Below are 17,826 nucleotides of genomic sequence, written 5' to 3'. Positions count from 1 at the left end.
AGTCCAAGGGACTCTCAAGAGTCTTCTCCAACACCACAGTTCAAAAGCATCAATTCTTCAGCGCTCAGCTTTCTTTACAGTCCAATTCTCACATCCATACATGACCACTGGAAAAACCATAGCTTTGACTAGACAGACCTTTGTTGGAAAAGTAATGTCTCTGCTTTTTAACATGCTATCTAGGTTGGTCATAACTTTTCTTCTAAGGAGTAAGCGTCTTTTAATTTCATGGCTGCAGTCACCATCTGCAGTGATTTTGGAACCCCAAAAAATAAAGTCTGACACTGTTCCACTGTTTCCCCATCTGTTTCCCATGAAGTGATGGGACCAGATGCCATGATCTTCATTTTCTGAATATTGAGCTTTAAGCCAACTTTTTCACTCTCCTCTTTCACTTTCATCAAGAGGCTTTGGAGTTCCTCTTCACTTTCTGCCATAAGGGTGGTGTCATCTGCATATCTGAGGTTATTGATATTTCTCCCGGCAATCTTGGTTCCAGCTTATGCTTCTTCCAGCCCAGCGTTTCTCATGATGTACTCTGCATATAAGTTAAATAAGTACAGTGACAATATACAGCCTTGATGTACTCCTTTTCCTATTTGGAACCAGTCTGTTGTTACATGTCCAGTTCTAACTGTTACTTCCTGACCTGCATACAAATTTCTCAAGAGGCAAATCTTAGTTAGGTGTTAAATTTTAGGAATTCAAGAAAAGTATGAGTATAAACCTTATACTGAGAAAAGAAAATTTTAATAAAAATCTGTATAATGGAGAGGAGATTAAAGTAGATCTTTCTCCTCCTGCTCCAGGCCACTATATCTCCTTTCCCCACTCCCAAATAAATAACAGTTACTCTTCAATCTACCAAGAACTGTAAGCACAGTCTAGATACCATCTCCATACATAAAAAGTTATTATCATTTAGGGAAATAAAGTTTGCTGTGATGTGAACACTGAATATTTGAAAGCATAAATGTGATCTATTCCTTCAAGCCTGATTTTAAAACACTGAATAGTCAAAATTTTATTCTATCATATTAATTTATCTTTTCCATAAAAACAAATCTTTTTTAAATTGTAACTGGAGTAGTTGTGAATATCAATGTAAGCATCTTACTCCTATAATTTATATCCCTAATTCTTTCAAAGTCAGTTATATGATAAATGTGCTTAAAATTCCTTCTCATCACATCACATAAAAATTTACATACAAAATAGGATATTCCAATTATTTTTTTCAACAAAAATTAACTATATTTTCTGTGAATTTTTTCAGCTTTTAACAATCTGTTTTTTTATATTTATTGTTTATTTGGCTGCAACGGATCTTAGTTGCAGCATGCAGATCTTTAGTTACTGCATGTAGGACCTAGTCCCTGACCAGGGATTGAAACCAGCCCCTCCTGCATTGGGAGCGCAAAGTCTTAGCCACTGGACCACCAGGGAACTCCCTAACAATCTATTTTTATGAATTTCTAAGGCTTTAAAATAAAATCACACTACACACAAGATTTTTTTTATTTCCTTATTGGAAATGTCCCTCCAATCTTAACTTTATTCTGCTGTTCTCCACCCACTCCGTATAGTCTCGGGTCTCCAATGATTTTCTGATTCCACCCAAAGATCTGAGTCTTCATCTTTCTTTACAACTCTGATGCATCAGACACTAATGATATCACTCGATCAGTGTGTGTATCTGATAAACAGTAGTCAAAGATGTAAATAGAGATACAAGGAAGTGTGGCAGAGTGTTGCAAAGCAAAAAAGCTCAACACTTCCGCTGCATTTCTATTTACATCTTTGACTACTGTTTATCAGATGTGCAAACTAATAAGAGTCCTAGGCTTTGATTACCATCTTTAGTAAACTTTTGATCACTAGTCTACTTCCTCAAACTCTTTACAACTCATACGTCTATGTAAGGTACTTCCAGCTGAGCTATATAAACACCTCAAATTTAGTGTATGAAAAACAATTCATCTCCTTTCCCAAACAAAAAAACTTTGTTCCACATTACTTCCATGCACACAGTACACATTAAATGTTGAACAATGGATAGAAAACACAACAAACAAGTTTAAAACATCACCAATTATTGGCTTTTGTAGAAAGTGAATATTCTCACAATTTTTTTAAAATGCAGTTTTGTTCAGTTCAATTCAGTTCAGTCCCTAAGTCGTGTCCAACTCTCTGCAACTCCATGGACTGCAGCACACCAGGCTTCCCTATCCAACATCAACTCCCACAGCTTGGTCATACTCATGTCTATCCAGTCGGTGATGCCATCCAACCATTTCATCCTCTTTGGTCCCCTTCTCCCACCTTCAATCTTTCCCAGCATCAGGGTCTTTTCAAATGAGTCAGTTCTTCACATCAGGTGCCCAAGTATTGGGAGTTTCAGCTTCAGCATCAGTCCTTCCAATGAATATTCAGGATTGATTTCCTTTAGCATTGACTGGTTGGATCTCCTTGCAATCCAAGGGAAAGAGTCTTCTCCAACACCACAGTTTAAAAGCATCAATTCTTTGGTGTTCAGCTTTCTTTATGGTCCAACTCTCACATCCATACAAGACTACTGGAAAAACCATAGTTTCGACTAGACAAACCTTTGCTGGCAAAGTAATGTCTCTGCTTTTTAATATGCTGTCCAGGTTGGTCATAGCTTTTCTTCCAAGGAGTGTCTTTTAATTTCATGGCTACAGTCACCATCTGCAATGATTTTGGAGCCCAAAAAGATAAAGTCTGTCACTGTTTCCATTGTTTCCCCATCTATTTGCCATGAGGTTATGGGACTGAATGCCGTGATCTTATTTTTCTGAATGCTAAGTTTTAAGCCAACTTTTTCACTCTCCTCTTTCACTTTCATCAAGGGGCTCTTTAGTTCTTCTTAGCTTTCTGCCATAAGGGTGGTGTCATCTGCATATCTGAGGTTATTGATATTTCTCCCAACAATCTTGACTCCAGCTTGTCCTTCATCCAGCCCAGCATTTCACATAATGTACTCGGTATATAAGTCAAATAAGCAGGGTGACAATATACAGCCTTGACGTACTCCTTTCCTAATTTGGAACCAGTTTGTTGTTTCATGTCCAGTTCTAACTGTTGCTTCCTGACCTGCATACATATCTCTCAGGAGCCAGGTAAGGTAACCTGGTATTCCCATCTCTTTCAGAATTTTCTACAGCTTGTTGTGATCCACACAGTCAAAGGCTTCGGTGTAGTCAATAAAGCAGAAGTAGATGTTTTTTTAGAACTCTTGCTTTTTTGATGATCCAACGAATATGGCAATTTGATCTCTGGTTCCTCTGCTCTTTCTAAATCCAGCTTGAACATGTGGAAGTTCACAGTTTACCTACTGTTGAAGCCTGGCTTGGAGGATTTTGAGCATTACACTGCCAGCACATAAGATGAGTGCAACTGGGCAGCAGTTTGAACATTCTTTGGCATTGCCTTTCTTTGGGATTGGAATGAAAACTGACCTTTTCCAGTCCTGTGGCCACTGCTGAGTTTTTCAAATTTGTTGGCATGTTGCATGCAGCACTTTCACTGTTGTAGTTGTGTGCCTTGTTTCTATTAAATGTTAACATTATTAAAACTTATATATCAGATCAGATCAGATCAGTCGCTCAGTCGTGTCCGACTCTTTGTGACCCCATGAATCGCAGCATGCCAGGCCTCCCTGTTCCTCACCAACTCCCGGAGTTCACTGAGACTCACGTCCATCGAATCCTCTGTCGTCCAGCCATCTCATCCTCTGTCGTCCCCTTCTCCTCCTGCCCCCAATCCCTCCCAGCATCAGAGTCTTTTCCAATGAGTCAACTCTTCGCATGAGGTGGCCAAAGTACTGGAGTTTCAGCTTTAGCATCATTCCTTCCAAAGAAATCCCAGGGCTGATCTCCTTCAGAATGGACTGGTTGGATCTTAATAAGAACTCAAAGCAAAGTTAGCAAGAAAGCCCTGAAGTTATCTGTGATGTGACTTAGGTTTCATGTTGGTTAAGACTTATCATTCAAGCATGAGCTGTAAGATTTCTTAACTAAAATAAGAACCTTGTAATACAGCAAGAGCAAGAGTTTCCTACATCTTCTTGCCTCTAATCTTATGTCTTCTTTCCATCACATTCTATACTCTGCACTCACAATTATTTTTCTAAAATATGGAACTAATCTAGTCAGTAATGAAAATGCCTCCCAGAGCATATGAAATAAAGCTCAAATTCTTTAATCTGGTATTCAACTACTTACAATCTAGTGTCAACATACTTGTCACATTTCACTTCCTACTAATGCACACTCTCCATGCTCCAGTCACACCACCCTCCTCAATCATTAAGACCCAGCAAAAAAGAGGGACTAATGATAGCTGGCAAACAATACCTTACGCACCAACACTACCTGGATAAATAATATAGCTCAGGACTTCCCTGGTAGCGCCATGGTTAAGAATTCCCCTGCCAATTCAGGGGACACAGGTGAGGTCCCTAGTCCTGGAAGATCCCACATGCCATGGGCAACTCAGCTCGTGCGCCACAACTATTGAGCCCTCGAGCTGCCACGACTGAGCCCGAGAGCCACAACTACCGAAGTCTCTGCACCTAGAGTCCGTGCTCCACAATAAGAGAAGCCACCTCAACGAGAAGTCCTCGCACTGAAACAAACAGTAGTCCCCAGATGGTGGCCTTAACTAGAAAAAAACCCTTCCCGAGCAACAAAGACCCAGCACAACCAAAAATAAAGAGTAAATTATTAATACAAAAAGAAAAAGATAGCTCCCAGCTATCAAGAAGCACATTTGCTGGAGAGATGCACAAGCAAGCAAATCAATGTTACTCACCATAAAGACTGGGACATAAAATATAAGCAAAATAGAGACAGATAAACTGTTAACTGAAACTAACAAGATCAGAGAAAGCAAAAAAAAAAAAGATCAGAGAAAGCTTCACAGAAAAAAAAAAAAAAAACAGCTGTTCATGTAGCAAAGAATAGTAGCTAACACGTATGGAGCACTTACTGCAAATGTGAAAATCTACTCTAAGTACTTTACACATATTAATCCCCAACGAGAGATAAAAAGAGTTTAAGTTAAAAGAACATATTAACTATCACTGATTACTAGAACATGCTAAGCACTGTGCTGAGCACTACAAAGGAACAAAATGGAATAAAGCCCTTTAATTCTGGTAAGGGGAAAAGTGAGAGATGGCAGGTTCCTTTTTTTCCACCCCCTGTTAAGTTTTAACCCCAATGAGACTCTTTCCTGAAACAGGATAAGTTAAAAGAATTAAAAGGATTTATTTGGGGCTTCCCTGGTGGTCTAGTGGCTAAGACTCCAAGTTCCCAAGCAGGGGGTCCAGGTTCGATCCCTGCTTAAGGAACTAGATTCCATATGATGCAAAAAGAGTCAGCATATCACAATAAAAGATCTCACATGCCAAAAGGAAGATCAAAGATCCTACTTGCTGAAACTAAGACCGGGCACAGCCAAATAAATAAACATTTTTTGAAAAAAGGATTCATTTAAGTACTTGTATTCTAAGGTCATAAGTCTTTTTTTTAATTTAAACAGAAGTATGTTTTGCCCAATTTTTCTCAATAACACTGACTGATTTATTCAACAATACCTATCAATTACTTACTTTATATAAGACAAACTAAGCATGTGTGCATTTTCTTTCACTTCTTATCAAAGTCCCACTGAAGTGCATGCAAGCATTCTGGAAACAGAAAGCAGGTGGGATCATATTGAGGGTGAAGCAAGAACAGAGACAACCGAAGTCTAGAACCAATGTGCAGGTGCACAGGTGAGCACGCGCACACATGAGCAAGCTGCAGCCGCACAGAAGCCTTGCCTCCAACAGAGTCTGGAGAAGAACCAAACCTAGCGACAGCAGAAGGAGGCGGAGGACAAAGCTCAGGATGCGTAAAACATCCATATGAGATGGACATACCAAACCTTTATCTCATTCCTTTACACACAGAAGCCAGCAGCAACAAAGCTGGTGTCAGGCTTAAAACACAACTTTTTTTTTTTTTTTAATTTAACCACCTATCCTGAAAGCATCAGAACACCTTCATGCTCAATAAAGCCTTCTTCATTTAGGCACAGGGAGGAGGAATAACAGCTCTTTTTCTTCATTTCACCCTCTTTTCTCATTTCACAGTAAAGTGAGGCCCAACAATTGACACTCTGCACACTTACAAAGAGCTCAAAAATCCTTTTTTTTTTCTTTTTACTTTTGAGGAATGGCAAAAGCACAAAAGGATAAAACAATCAACTCACGTTAAGGAAGCAGAGCTTTTAAACTTATAAATGTTTAACATTTGTAAGTGCTATCCTCAAAGAAATTCATGAAGATGCTGCATTTTTTAAAAATGAGCAATTGGAAAGAAACTATGGAAACAGGAAAAAAAAAAAAAAACCACACTGACAAAAGATATTCAAAAAAGAGAACTGATAATCAAAGGAAATTGATCTCTTGAACTGATCTTCCATATTACCTAATTTTTTTTCTTTGTCTTTTTTCTACTTGGAAGAATCTATCCAAATGGTATTCTGAATAGAACAGAGAAAATGGAAAGTGAAAGTGAAAGTCACTCAGTCCTGTCCCACTCTTTGCTACCCCATGGAACCTGCCAGGTTCCTCTATCCATGGGATTCTCAGGCCAGAATACTGGAGTGGTTAGCCTTTCCCTTCTCCAGGGGATCTTCCCAACCCAGGGATCGAACCCAGGTCTTCTGTATTGCAGGCTGATTCTTTACCTGCTGAGCCACCAGGGAAGCCCAAGGAAAACATAATTGAAGAAATAATATTAGAAAATTTCCCAGAAGTGAACAAATAGGACTCAAGGGGTGCAATGAAGGATAAGTGAAAAAAGATCCACAGCTAGAAAGAAATACTCTCATCAGTTCAGTTCAGTCACTCAGTCATGTTCAACTCTTTGTGACCCCATGAATCACAGCACGCCAGGCCTCCCTGTCCATCACCAACTCCCGGAGTTCACTCAAACTCATGTCCATCGAGTTGGTGATGCCATCCAGCCATCTCATCCCGAAAAATAAAGTCAGCCACTGTTTCCACTGTTTCCCCATCTGTTTCCCATGAAGTGATGGGACCAGATGCCATGATCTTCATTTTCTGAATGTTGAGCTTTAAGCCAACTTTTTCACTCTCCTCTTTCACTTTCATCAAAAGGCTCTTTAGTTCCTCTTCACTTTCTGCCATAAGGGTGGTGTCATCTGCATATCTGAGGTTATTGATATTTCTCCCGGCAATCTTGGTTCCAGCTTGTGCTTCTTCCAGCCCAGCGTTTCTCATGATGTACTCTGCATATAAGTTAAATAAACACAGTGACAATATACAGCCTTGATGTACTCCTTTTCCTATTTGGAACCAGTCTGTTGTTCCATGTCCAGTTCTAACTGTTGCTTCCTAACCTGCATATAGGTTTCTCAAGAGGCAGGTCAGGTGCTGTGGTATTCCCATCTCTTTCAGAATTTTCCACAGTTTATTGTGATCCACACAGTCAAAGGCTTTGCCATAGTCAATAAAGCAGAAATAGATGTTTTTCTGGAACTCTCTTGCTTTTTCCATGATCCAGCAGATGTTGGCAATTTGATCTCTGGTTCCTCTGCCTTTTCTAAAACCAGCTTGAACATCTGGAAGTTCACGGTTCACATATAAAACATGATAAAACCAATGACAAAAAAAGTTCAATAAAATATTCTAGGAGAAAATGAATATTAGTTGCAAAGAAGGAGAATCAGACTAGCTTTGAGATTCTCATCAGATATATTAGATAGCAAGCTGCAAAGGAATGATGTCTTCAAAGTTTCAAGCAAAACAAAATGATTGAACTATGAATTCTATTCCCAAACTATTAACTGAGAAGGCAAGACGAATGCATTTTCAGATATACCAGGCCTGTGAAAATTAAAATATCTATATCTTTTCCTTAAAAAAATTACTTGTAATTATTTATACCCCAACAAGGTGGGAGAGAAATGTGAAATAAGGATGATGTGGAATAACATGAAACAGTAGATTTAACCCAGGAGAGTTACAGGAAAAAATATAGATATACAGATAGGTAATAGATAAATACGCATCAGATTTGAAAAGCAACTAGTGTAATTAGAACGAAGTGTTTCAGAGCTCAAAATATATCTTCAAGAACAAAATGGACTCACTTAGCAAAGATGGTACTAATTTTAGAGAGCTAAGGGGACATTTTAAAGGGTAGAGGACTGACACAATTACATTTCCTTCTCTGCAGTTCAAATTACACCTCTGGATTTTATAGTGAATGGTACTTGCATAAACAATATTGTGAAGTTTGAGAATCAACCTATAAACAAAGCACAGAAAAACTGAATAAAGACAGAATGCAAATGTTATAAACATATAGTAGCTGCAAACTGGGAAGTACTGAAAATTATATTAAAAGCTACACACATTACATACTTAATATGTAATGAAGGCACTGTACTAAAAATAGCCTTACATGCAGTAACTCACTAAAAACAAAATGGCAGCACTGAGAAATGGCCGAAAGAACAGATTTAGGAGCAAGACTGCTTGGCTTTGAGATCCAGTTCCACTGCTTACCAGAGCTATGACTTTCGGCAAGTTGCCATATTGTGTTAATATATTTATTTCACTTTCAGACTTCTGAAATCAAGATGAGTCTTACACTAGATGGCAAGTCATAAATTTAATTGGCAGCAGTTATTTCGTTAATAATACAAAAAACTTAAGAGAGAGCTCTAAAAGCAGTGGCCAAGGGGAACTGTTATAGTTTAAAACAGATTTTAAATTGGGTCTGACATACACACTACTATATATAAAATAGATAATTACTAAGAACTTACTGTACAGCACAGGGAACTCTATCTAATACTCTGTAATAGCCTATATGGGAAAAGATCATAAAAAAGTGTATGTGTGTATATATATATATATTATAGATTCATTTTGTTGTACATCTGAAAGCAACACAAAGTTGTAAATCAACTATACTCCAATAAAAACTTCTAAAAATAAAACAGACTTTAAGACAATTAAATACAAGGCATAACCTTTGATTGGATCCTACATGGGGGGGGAAAGGCCAATAAATGGTGAAAGTTGAAACCAGTGTTATTTTTCTAAGATGTAATAACAGTATACATCTTAGTATACAGATAATAGATAATAATATACATATTTATAGAAAAGTCTTTTTATATTCCTAGTCCTTGAGTTTTTTTCAATTAGGCCAGTTGTCTTGTAGAATGTGCCACATTTTTTGTTTGATAAGTTTCTTATACCCAGGCTTGGCAAGAATGCTACACAGGTATTTATACACAGGTGTTGCATACACTATGCTTTAAAAACTCATTCTAACAGAAAATTCTTAGGAAAACACATGAACAAAAGTATAAGTCATGGGATTGAAAACAGAAACATTCTAGCTTGGTTTGAAATCAAATTTCCAATCTCCCTTTTTCCCTTGTACCTAAGAAATGAGTGCATCCAATACTCATATTCCCATCTGTATATTTGCTGGCATTCTGTCACCGGTATACATGCTGCATTTTAATCAAAAATGTCCAAAGGCCAAAGCTTTTCTCATCATTTATTTTTCCCAAAATGTGTATCCCCGTCCTCTGAAGTCTTCTTATTACCACAGAGTAAATTATATATAAAGGAGAAATTGGGAAGGAAAAAAGATCAGTATTGGAAATTAACAGAAAAGGGCAATCACTGTCTCACAGTCTCTGGAGTAATTACTGATAAACAACCTCAGACTGCATGCCAGCTGTTAAAGTTGAGCAAATGTCTTTATTTTTATCGATTTTTCCCTTTATATTTCTAAATGAGAAACAATATAGAGATCTGGGATAACTTTTAACTCAAAGCCCATCTGGTTAGTTCTCATTTCTTTCTCATAAAAATTTCAATTTGAAAAAAAAATTTACAATTTTATTCAGCCATATTTTATAATATGGCAGAGATAAAGAATTTTATACCTGTGTGTGAATTATATTAGAACATACTAACCTCTCTTGTGATTCAGTTTCCTCATCAGTAAAATGAGAAAACAATAAAATCTAACTTTGGGGGTTATTATGAGGAATAAGTCAATTATAAATTTATATCTATAAAGTGCTTAAAATAGTGCCTGGGCACAACATCTATTAAATTAATAAAATACATAGTAAATATGAATCTTCTTAATAGTTCTTACACCTTACATTTGTTATTTTCTCCATTTTAAAGGTAAGAAAACTGAGCTCTAAAGAGGTTAAGTAATGTACCCACGGTCACACATGCAGTAGGTAGATCAGAATTTCACTGGCCTAACTCCTGAGCCCCTGCTCCTAATCACTTCACTTAATTCGGTTGTATAGAGTTCGCATATAATTATTCAGCCATGCCTTATTATTAGAAAATAAGATATGCAAAGGTAATTTCTGTCATTACAGCTAATGCCACAATGAATTACCTTTATACATACATCCTTATGTGTCAGGATTTTTGCTTCTAAATGAGAGAGTCCAAAAAAATAAAATCACTAGGCCAAAAGGTTTGCACATTTTTAATTTTAAAAATTACTAATTTTAAAAGGTTTATTATAGCAGGTCTATCTTTCCTTTCACAGCACCTAGATTTCCTATCTTACTAAAAAACATCATCCCTACTTCAATTATACAAATATTCTCCTAATTGCTTCATATGAATATGTATCTTTAACGCGTTTACAATTTACTTTTTTATTTTTTAGGCTGTGCAGCACAGCTTGTGGCATCTTAATTCCCCAACCAAGGATGGAACCCAGGCCTTTGGGAGTGACACTGAGTCCTAACCGCTACACTGCCAAGGAATTCCCATTGCACTTCCAAGGAATTCCCACAATTTACTTTTTACATATTTTATGATGAGGGGATCTGGTTGGTTTTCCTATAGGTGAATTACACCAGCAGAATCTATTAAAACATCCTTTTCCCACAAACATAAAATGACCCCCTTGTCACATATTAAAACAGAGACTATTTAATTGGTTTCCACACTTCGTTCACCCCATCTCCCACTAAAAGTAATCACCCCCTCTTTTGAATGTCTGCAATATTTTATCTCTATAGCACCTGGATGGAGGAGGCTAATGGGCTACAGTCCATGGGGTCGCAAGAGTCAGACACGACTTAGCAGCTGAACAACAGCGTTTTTATAACACCCTTCGAACTGAGGACAGTGCCTCCAAACCATATTTATTAGATAAATAACTGCACAACTTTCTTGCTCTCTCCCCAGATCTATAATTCTGCGGCTAACTGAAAATTGCCATATTAAGACTAATTCCCTTGCAGGCAGAAAAAGGTAGCTTTGTCGGATTAAGGGGCATTATCCTGGAATCCATGAAGCAGAAAGTTAAACAAAATTTAAGACTGTGTTTTGTGTACCATACTTATATGAAAAAAGTCAAGACTATCAAACGAAGCAATATTGACTATTTTTTCAAAATAATTTCTAGGCAATGATGGGGTTAATACAGATTCAGGACAATCTTCTACATATTTATATTCAAAATCCTCTATGGTAACTGATATGCATAATAATGACATCAATATAAGGTAAGATTAAGTGTCTTATGGAATCATCAAAGATATAATGCAAACAGGACACTTGCCTTACAGGCAAAATAGGTATTCACTACAGTTGTAAAATTTTTAGAGTGCTAGAAAGGTCCCCTGCTTGACACTAAATATCTTCTCACTCAGTGAGCTACTGCCTAAAGCCTTACCATTAATATTCAAGCTTTTCATTTTAAAGTCTAAACCAGAAATACATTCTCAACCATGGGCCATCTTGCCTGCCAAGGGACATCTGGCAACGTCTGCAGACATTTTTGATTGTCACAACTTGGCTGGCAAACGGGGAGAGGAGTAAGGCTGCTACTACCATCTAGTGGACAGAAGCCAGGGACACTACTAAACATCAAAGGATACGCAAGACAGCCCCGCACAACAAAGGGTTACCCGGCCCAAAATGTCAATAGCACCAAGGCTTTCAGAAACTGGCATACACTCTGCTGAAATGCAAAAGCATAATGTTTTTAATTTAATGTAGGATAAACAAGCCCTCCACTTCAGTCCAATCAAGCCTTTTTTCCCCTCTACTCCTCCACCATGCTGCCAAATACACTGCTTACTTACTTCTCCTCATCATCTACAACTCCTCAAAGCATTTACTTAACTGGTACAGCTTTCTCTTGACTTCTTTGATATCTCAGTTTTCTGACTCTCCTTCTTTACAGGGCATGCCTCCCCAGTCCATTTTGTTAATTCTTCAATGCTGTTCAGTATCTAATGTTGCAATGACTCCTCTTCCTTTTGTTATCCTCATTTTTTCCCTCAAGGATTGCAACCAGCACTATGGCTTTAAATATACCTACGTGCATATAGGGCTCCCCAGGTGACGCTAGAGGTAAAGAACCCTCTTGCCAATGCAGGAGACAAAAGAGACGCATGTTCAATCCCTGGGTCAGGCAGGAAAAAGGAATGGCAACCCACTCCAGTATTCTTGCCTGGGAAATTCCAAGGACAGAGGAGGCTGGTGGGCTACAGTCCATACAGTCACAAAGAGTTAGACACGACTGAAACAACTTAGCACACAGGCACATGCAAATAACATCAAAATTTATAACTCCAGCTCTGACCTCCCCACCTGTGCCTCAGGTTTAATCAACATGTTAGCTCTACTTGGATGTCTAACTGATGACATCTAAAACTTAACATGTCCAGTAAATCAATTATACTCCAATTAAAATTAATTTTAAAAAGTAATAAGACTTGACATATCCAAAATAGAACCATTGATTCCAAAATTATTATTATTGTAAGCAAACCACATATATAAAATGTTAATAACTGGAGAATCTAGGCTTGATTCTTTTTTTTTTTTTTGCAGAACAACAATAATTTAATTACAACTCAAAATTTTTCCACTACATTTTTTCACCTTAAGTCACAAACTTAACACACATTGTTTAATTTGAACACTTAAGGAAAACAGACACTGAGGGAAAACAGTTTTATAATCCGTTAAAGTGGAACAGACATTTCATATGTAGTGGTACTTCCTCAGTGAATGCTCAGTCTTTCATTTGTTCTTTTTTTTTTAATTTAATTTTATTTTTAAACTTTACAATATTGTATTAGTTTTGCCAAATATCGAAATGAATCCGCCACAGGTATACCTGTGTTCCCCATCCTGAACCCTCTTCCCTCCTCCCTAGGCTTGATTCTTACAAATAAATTTTATGTAAGTCTGAAATCACTTCAAAATAAAAAGTAAAACAAACAGAACACATGATTCCCATCAGCCCACATTATTTTCTTCCCTGTTTCAGTAAACTTCACCACCAGTTCCTCATAAAACATAGTTGTTTAGTCGCTCAGTCAAATCTGACCCTTTGCAGCCCCGTGGACTGCAGCACACCAGGCTTCCCTGTCCTTCACTGTCTCCCAGTTTGCTCAAACTCCTGCCCATTGAGTCAGTGGTGCCATCCAACCATCTTGTCCTCTGTCATCTCCTTCTCCTCCTGCCCTCTATCTTTCCCAGCATCAGGGTCTTTTCCAATGAGTTGGCTCTTCACAATAGATGGCCAAAGTATTGGCACTTCAGCTTTAGCATCAGTCCTTCCAATGAATATTCAGGGTTGATTTAGGATTGACTGGTTTGATCTCCTTGCAGTCCAAGGGACCCTCAAGAGTCTGCTCCAGCACCACAGTTCAAAAGCGTCAATTCTTCGGCACTCAGCCTTCTCTATGGTCCAACTCTCACATCCGTACATGACTACTAGAAAAACTATAGCTTTGACTATATGGACCTTTGTCAGCAAAGCATCATTAATTCATCTCTGTAAGAACATGCCACATCTAATCCATCAGGAAATTCAAGATATTCTACTCAAAAAATACATTCCAAAGTAGACTATTGCTCCCCATTTCCACAGCTTCCTAACTGGTCTCCCTGTCGCCACACTTAGCCCCTACATTAGCTTCCTAGCACTGTCATACAAACTACCACAAACCTGGTAGCTTAAAACAACAGAAAGGTACTGCTTCACAGTTCTAGAAGTTAGAAGTCTGAAATCGAGGTGTCAGCAGAGCCAAAATCTCCCTGAAACTTCTAGGAGAGGATTTGTCCCTATCTCTTCCTAACTACTGGTCGCTGCTGCTGCCGCTAAGTCGCTTCAGTCGTGTCCGACTCTGTGTGACCCCATACACTGCAGCCCACCAGGCTCCCCCATCCCTGGGATTCTCCAGGCAAGAACAGTGGAGTGGGTTGCCATTTTCTTCTCCAATGCATGAAAAGTGAAAGTGAAGTCGCTCAGTCGTCTCCGACTCCCAACGACCCCATGGACTGCAGCCTACCAGGCTCCTCCATCCATGGGATTTTCCAGGCAAGAGTACTGGAGTGGGGTGCCATTGCCTTCTCCTAACTACTGGTGGTCGCTGGCAAATTCTAGTTGGTTTGTAGACACATCACTCCAATCTCTGCCTCCATCCTCTCTGTGTCCAAATTTCCTTTTTCTTATAAAGACATTAGACATTGTATTGGGGCCCACTTTCACTCATTATGACCTTAACTTTACATCTGCAAAGATCCGATTTCCAAGTAAGTTCACACTTGTAGGTTCCAGGGGTTAAGACTTCAGCATATCCTTTTGTGGAACACAATTCAGCCAACAACATCCCCTACAGTCCATTTTCCACACAGCAACCATAATGATCTTCATGAATGTACATCAGACCACATTGCTCTCCTACTTACAGATCTGTGCCCAGCTGGCCTCTTCCAGCCTCTCAAACTTCATCTACAAAGTGCCCTCTTACACTCCATCAACACCAGCCTTCTTTCAATCCCTCCAACACAAGCTTTTCCTGCTAGAAACTACTGTGTGGCTTCCTCCTCATTTCAAATCATAACTCGGCTGTCACTTCCTCACACAAGTCTGACCATCTACCTCAGTAGCATATTTCAGAGTCATTTTCTTTTACATAACCCTAGTTTCTAAGCAGCAATGACCTTTACCAGAAATTATCTTGAGTGTTTTGCTGTTGTTGGAGCTTCCATTACTACAGTCCCAGAGACTAAATCTGGGTAGACAAATACTTTTCATTTCTATTTAGTCAAATCCATCTTTTTTCCTCCATGATTTCAGGGTTTCCTCTCTTACAGATCAGGCTTCCCTAGTGGCTTAGTTCGTAAAGAACCTGTCTGCAATACAGAAGACCTGGCTTCAATCCCTAGGACAGGAAAATCCCCTGGAGGAGAAAATGGCAACCCACTCCAGTATTCTTGCCTGGGAAATCCCATGGACAGAAGACAGAGGACAGAGGAGCCTGGCAGGCTACAATCCATGGGGTCGCAAGAGTCGGACACGACTCAGTGACTAAACCACCACCAACGTAACAAGATCACTAAATTATTCCTCTACATTTTTTCCTATTTTCTTTTTTTATGTGTGTGACAACTGACTAAATTTTTATTAAGGAAGGAGACCCATGATACAATCTTAATACCTATTGTTTTCTTTTTGTTATTCATTTAAGTATCTAATCCATTTGGAATTAATCTTGAACTGAATTAATTGGAACTGTCACCATTGCTCTAAGACAGCATTAATCTCCTCTGACTCCACTCTGCCCTATACTCTGACTACACTGAAAAGCCCTAAGGGACCACCTAGAAGGATGGTCCTGCCTGATAAACTCCTATAAATCCTTAAAACCCCAATCGTAATGTCACTTCTCCTGGCAAGACTTTCTTACCCAATTTCTGTCCTTCCTTATATCTAACATCTACTCTATTATATAATTTAACATCCCTCTACTCTATAATCTATAGTTTATTGCTGTTTTAATCGTTCAGTCATGTCTGACTCTTTGAGACCCCATGGACTGTAGGCCACCAGGCTCCTCCACCCATGGGATTTCCCAGGCAAGAATACTAGAGTGGATTGCCATCTCCTTCTCGTTGGATCTTCCCCACCCAGTGGTGGAACCCTCATCTCCTGCATTGGCAGGAGGGTTCTTTACCACTGAGCCACCAGGGAAGCCCATAATCTATAGTACCTGGCTCATAATAAAGTCAGAGAAGGCAATGGCAACCCACTCCAGTACTCTTGCCTGGAAAATCTCATGGATGGAGGAGCCTGGTAGGCTGCAGTCCATGGGGGCACTAAGAGTCTGACACGACCGAGCGACTTCATTTTCACTTTTCACTTTCATGCATTGGAGAAGGAAATGGCAACCCACTCCAGTGTTCTTGCCTAGAAAATCCCAGGGACAGAAGAGCCTGGTAGGCTGCCGTTTATGGAGTCACAGAGTCGGACAGGATTGAAGCGACTTAGCAGCAGCAGCAGCATAATAAAGTACTTAAACGAGTGCACAGAAGGAATGTGATGTGTTAACTATTTTATCATTACCATAATAGGCTACCATTATTTGTCTGTGTAATTTGCCTTGCTATACCATGAGACAGAGGACAGAGATTCATTTATTTGCCATTTACCAAGCCCACTGTTCACATACACACTAAACATCAATAGGTAAATCAATGAACAGCATCTCAATTCTAGAAAAAATTAATTTTCTTTTATGCCGTGGATTCCTTATGTTAAAAAAGAAACAGGAAACTTTCACAACAAAAAATAGAAAAATGATGTTCTTCCTGCTTTTTGACTTGGAGCAAATTGCAGGGGCAGAGAGAACACACGACGGACGACAGTCTTTAGCAAATCTAGCACGAAGGTCTACCTCTTCTCACCTCCAGAAAGACAACGAGAAATGCTCTATATTTGACGCTGTATGACCCATTATCAGTTCAGTTCAATCGCTCAATCGTGTCCGACTATTTGCGACCCCATGGACCGCAGCACGCCAGGCCTCCCGGTCCATCAACAACTCCCGGAGTTTACCCAAACGCATTATATTAGAGATTAAAACAATGGCATTTCTTTTAATGACGGGGAGAATGCAAAACTTTGTGTGTTATTTTGAATACGGTGAGAGGTGTCTAAATCTTATGTGAATTCATAACCTTAGGGTCACATGGCCTTGAACTTTAAAGAAACGTATCGGCTTCCTACATAAAACAGCGACACAGCACTTCAACTCTGGGATGAAGGGAGAGCCCCACGTCGGGTAAAAACGCAGGGAAAATCTAGCTGCCCTCCCCAAGAGGAGAGTCTGCATCTGGGCCACCCTCGAAGAAGCGTAGAATTCTTATACGGAAGGACGACCGGTGTTCTCGGCTTAGTATCCCCGAACCCACAGCTGCAGAAACTTAGCCATCTACTCTCTGTTAGTCAGGAGCAGAAAGTACTCAGGTGACCACGACCCACAGTAAAAGGCGGAGAAAAACTTCCAGCGGGAAAGATAAAAGTGAACAGACGCTACGTGCGGAGAAAAGGGAAAATAGGAGCAGCGAGAGGGAAGAGTAGTCAGAAACACCACCACTTCTCACTTCTCTTCGCCACCTCGAATTTTCTCATCTGAATACCTGCACCAGCCCCGCTCTCCGGTGGGGGCTCCATGAGGGTCAAGCCGCCGCCCACTCTGTGCTGAGAGCTGCCCGCCTCCCGGACTCACCAGCTCTCCGTGCTGCTACTTCGCCGCCGCGGAAACGGCTGGCCCAAGGCCCAGTCTTTGGGCGTCCACTCCTGGCAAGCCACTGCGTTCGCTCTCCGCCGCCAGACTGCGGTTGTGGTCAACAAGAGAAGCGCTACCGCCGTCCCGGCTTCCGTAGGCAGACGGTTCGGCGGCCCCGGATGTTGATAC

General features: G+C 39.6%; 1 protein-coding gene across 4 annotated transcripts in view; it reads right to left on the bottom strand.

Moving 5' to 3' along the window:
• The window catches only part of ASB3 (ankyrin repeat and SOCS box containing 3), a 120,246-nt gene extending 102,459 nt beyond the window's left edge, over positions 1-17,787 (bottom strand). Inside the window, exon 1 of one of the 4 annotated variants that reach the window (XM_070379592.1) lies at positions 17,638-17,787. The gene's annotated coding sequence lies outside the window, so the exon portion shown is untranslated. Of the gene's footprint in view, positions 1-17,548 lie in introns of all 4 variants that reach the window. The other 3 variants (XM_070379589.1, XM_070379591.1, XM_070379590.1) reach the window with 3 other exon arrangements.
• Positions 17,788-17,826: the final 39 nt, after the last annotated feature.

The sequence above is a fragment of the Bos mutus genome, chromosome 11 (assembly GCF_027580195.1).
Source record: "Bos mutus isolate GX-2022 chromosome 11, NWIPB_WYAK_1.1, whole genome shotgun sequence".
In the NCBI taxonomy this organism is placed as follows: Eukaryota; Metazoa; Chordata; class Mammalia; order Artiodactyla; family Bovidae; genus Bos; species Bos mutus.
The sequence above is the reverse complement of the archived record's forward strand: the minus strand, read 5'-3'. Positions and strand labels throughout refer to the sequence as shown.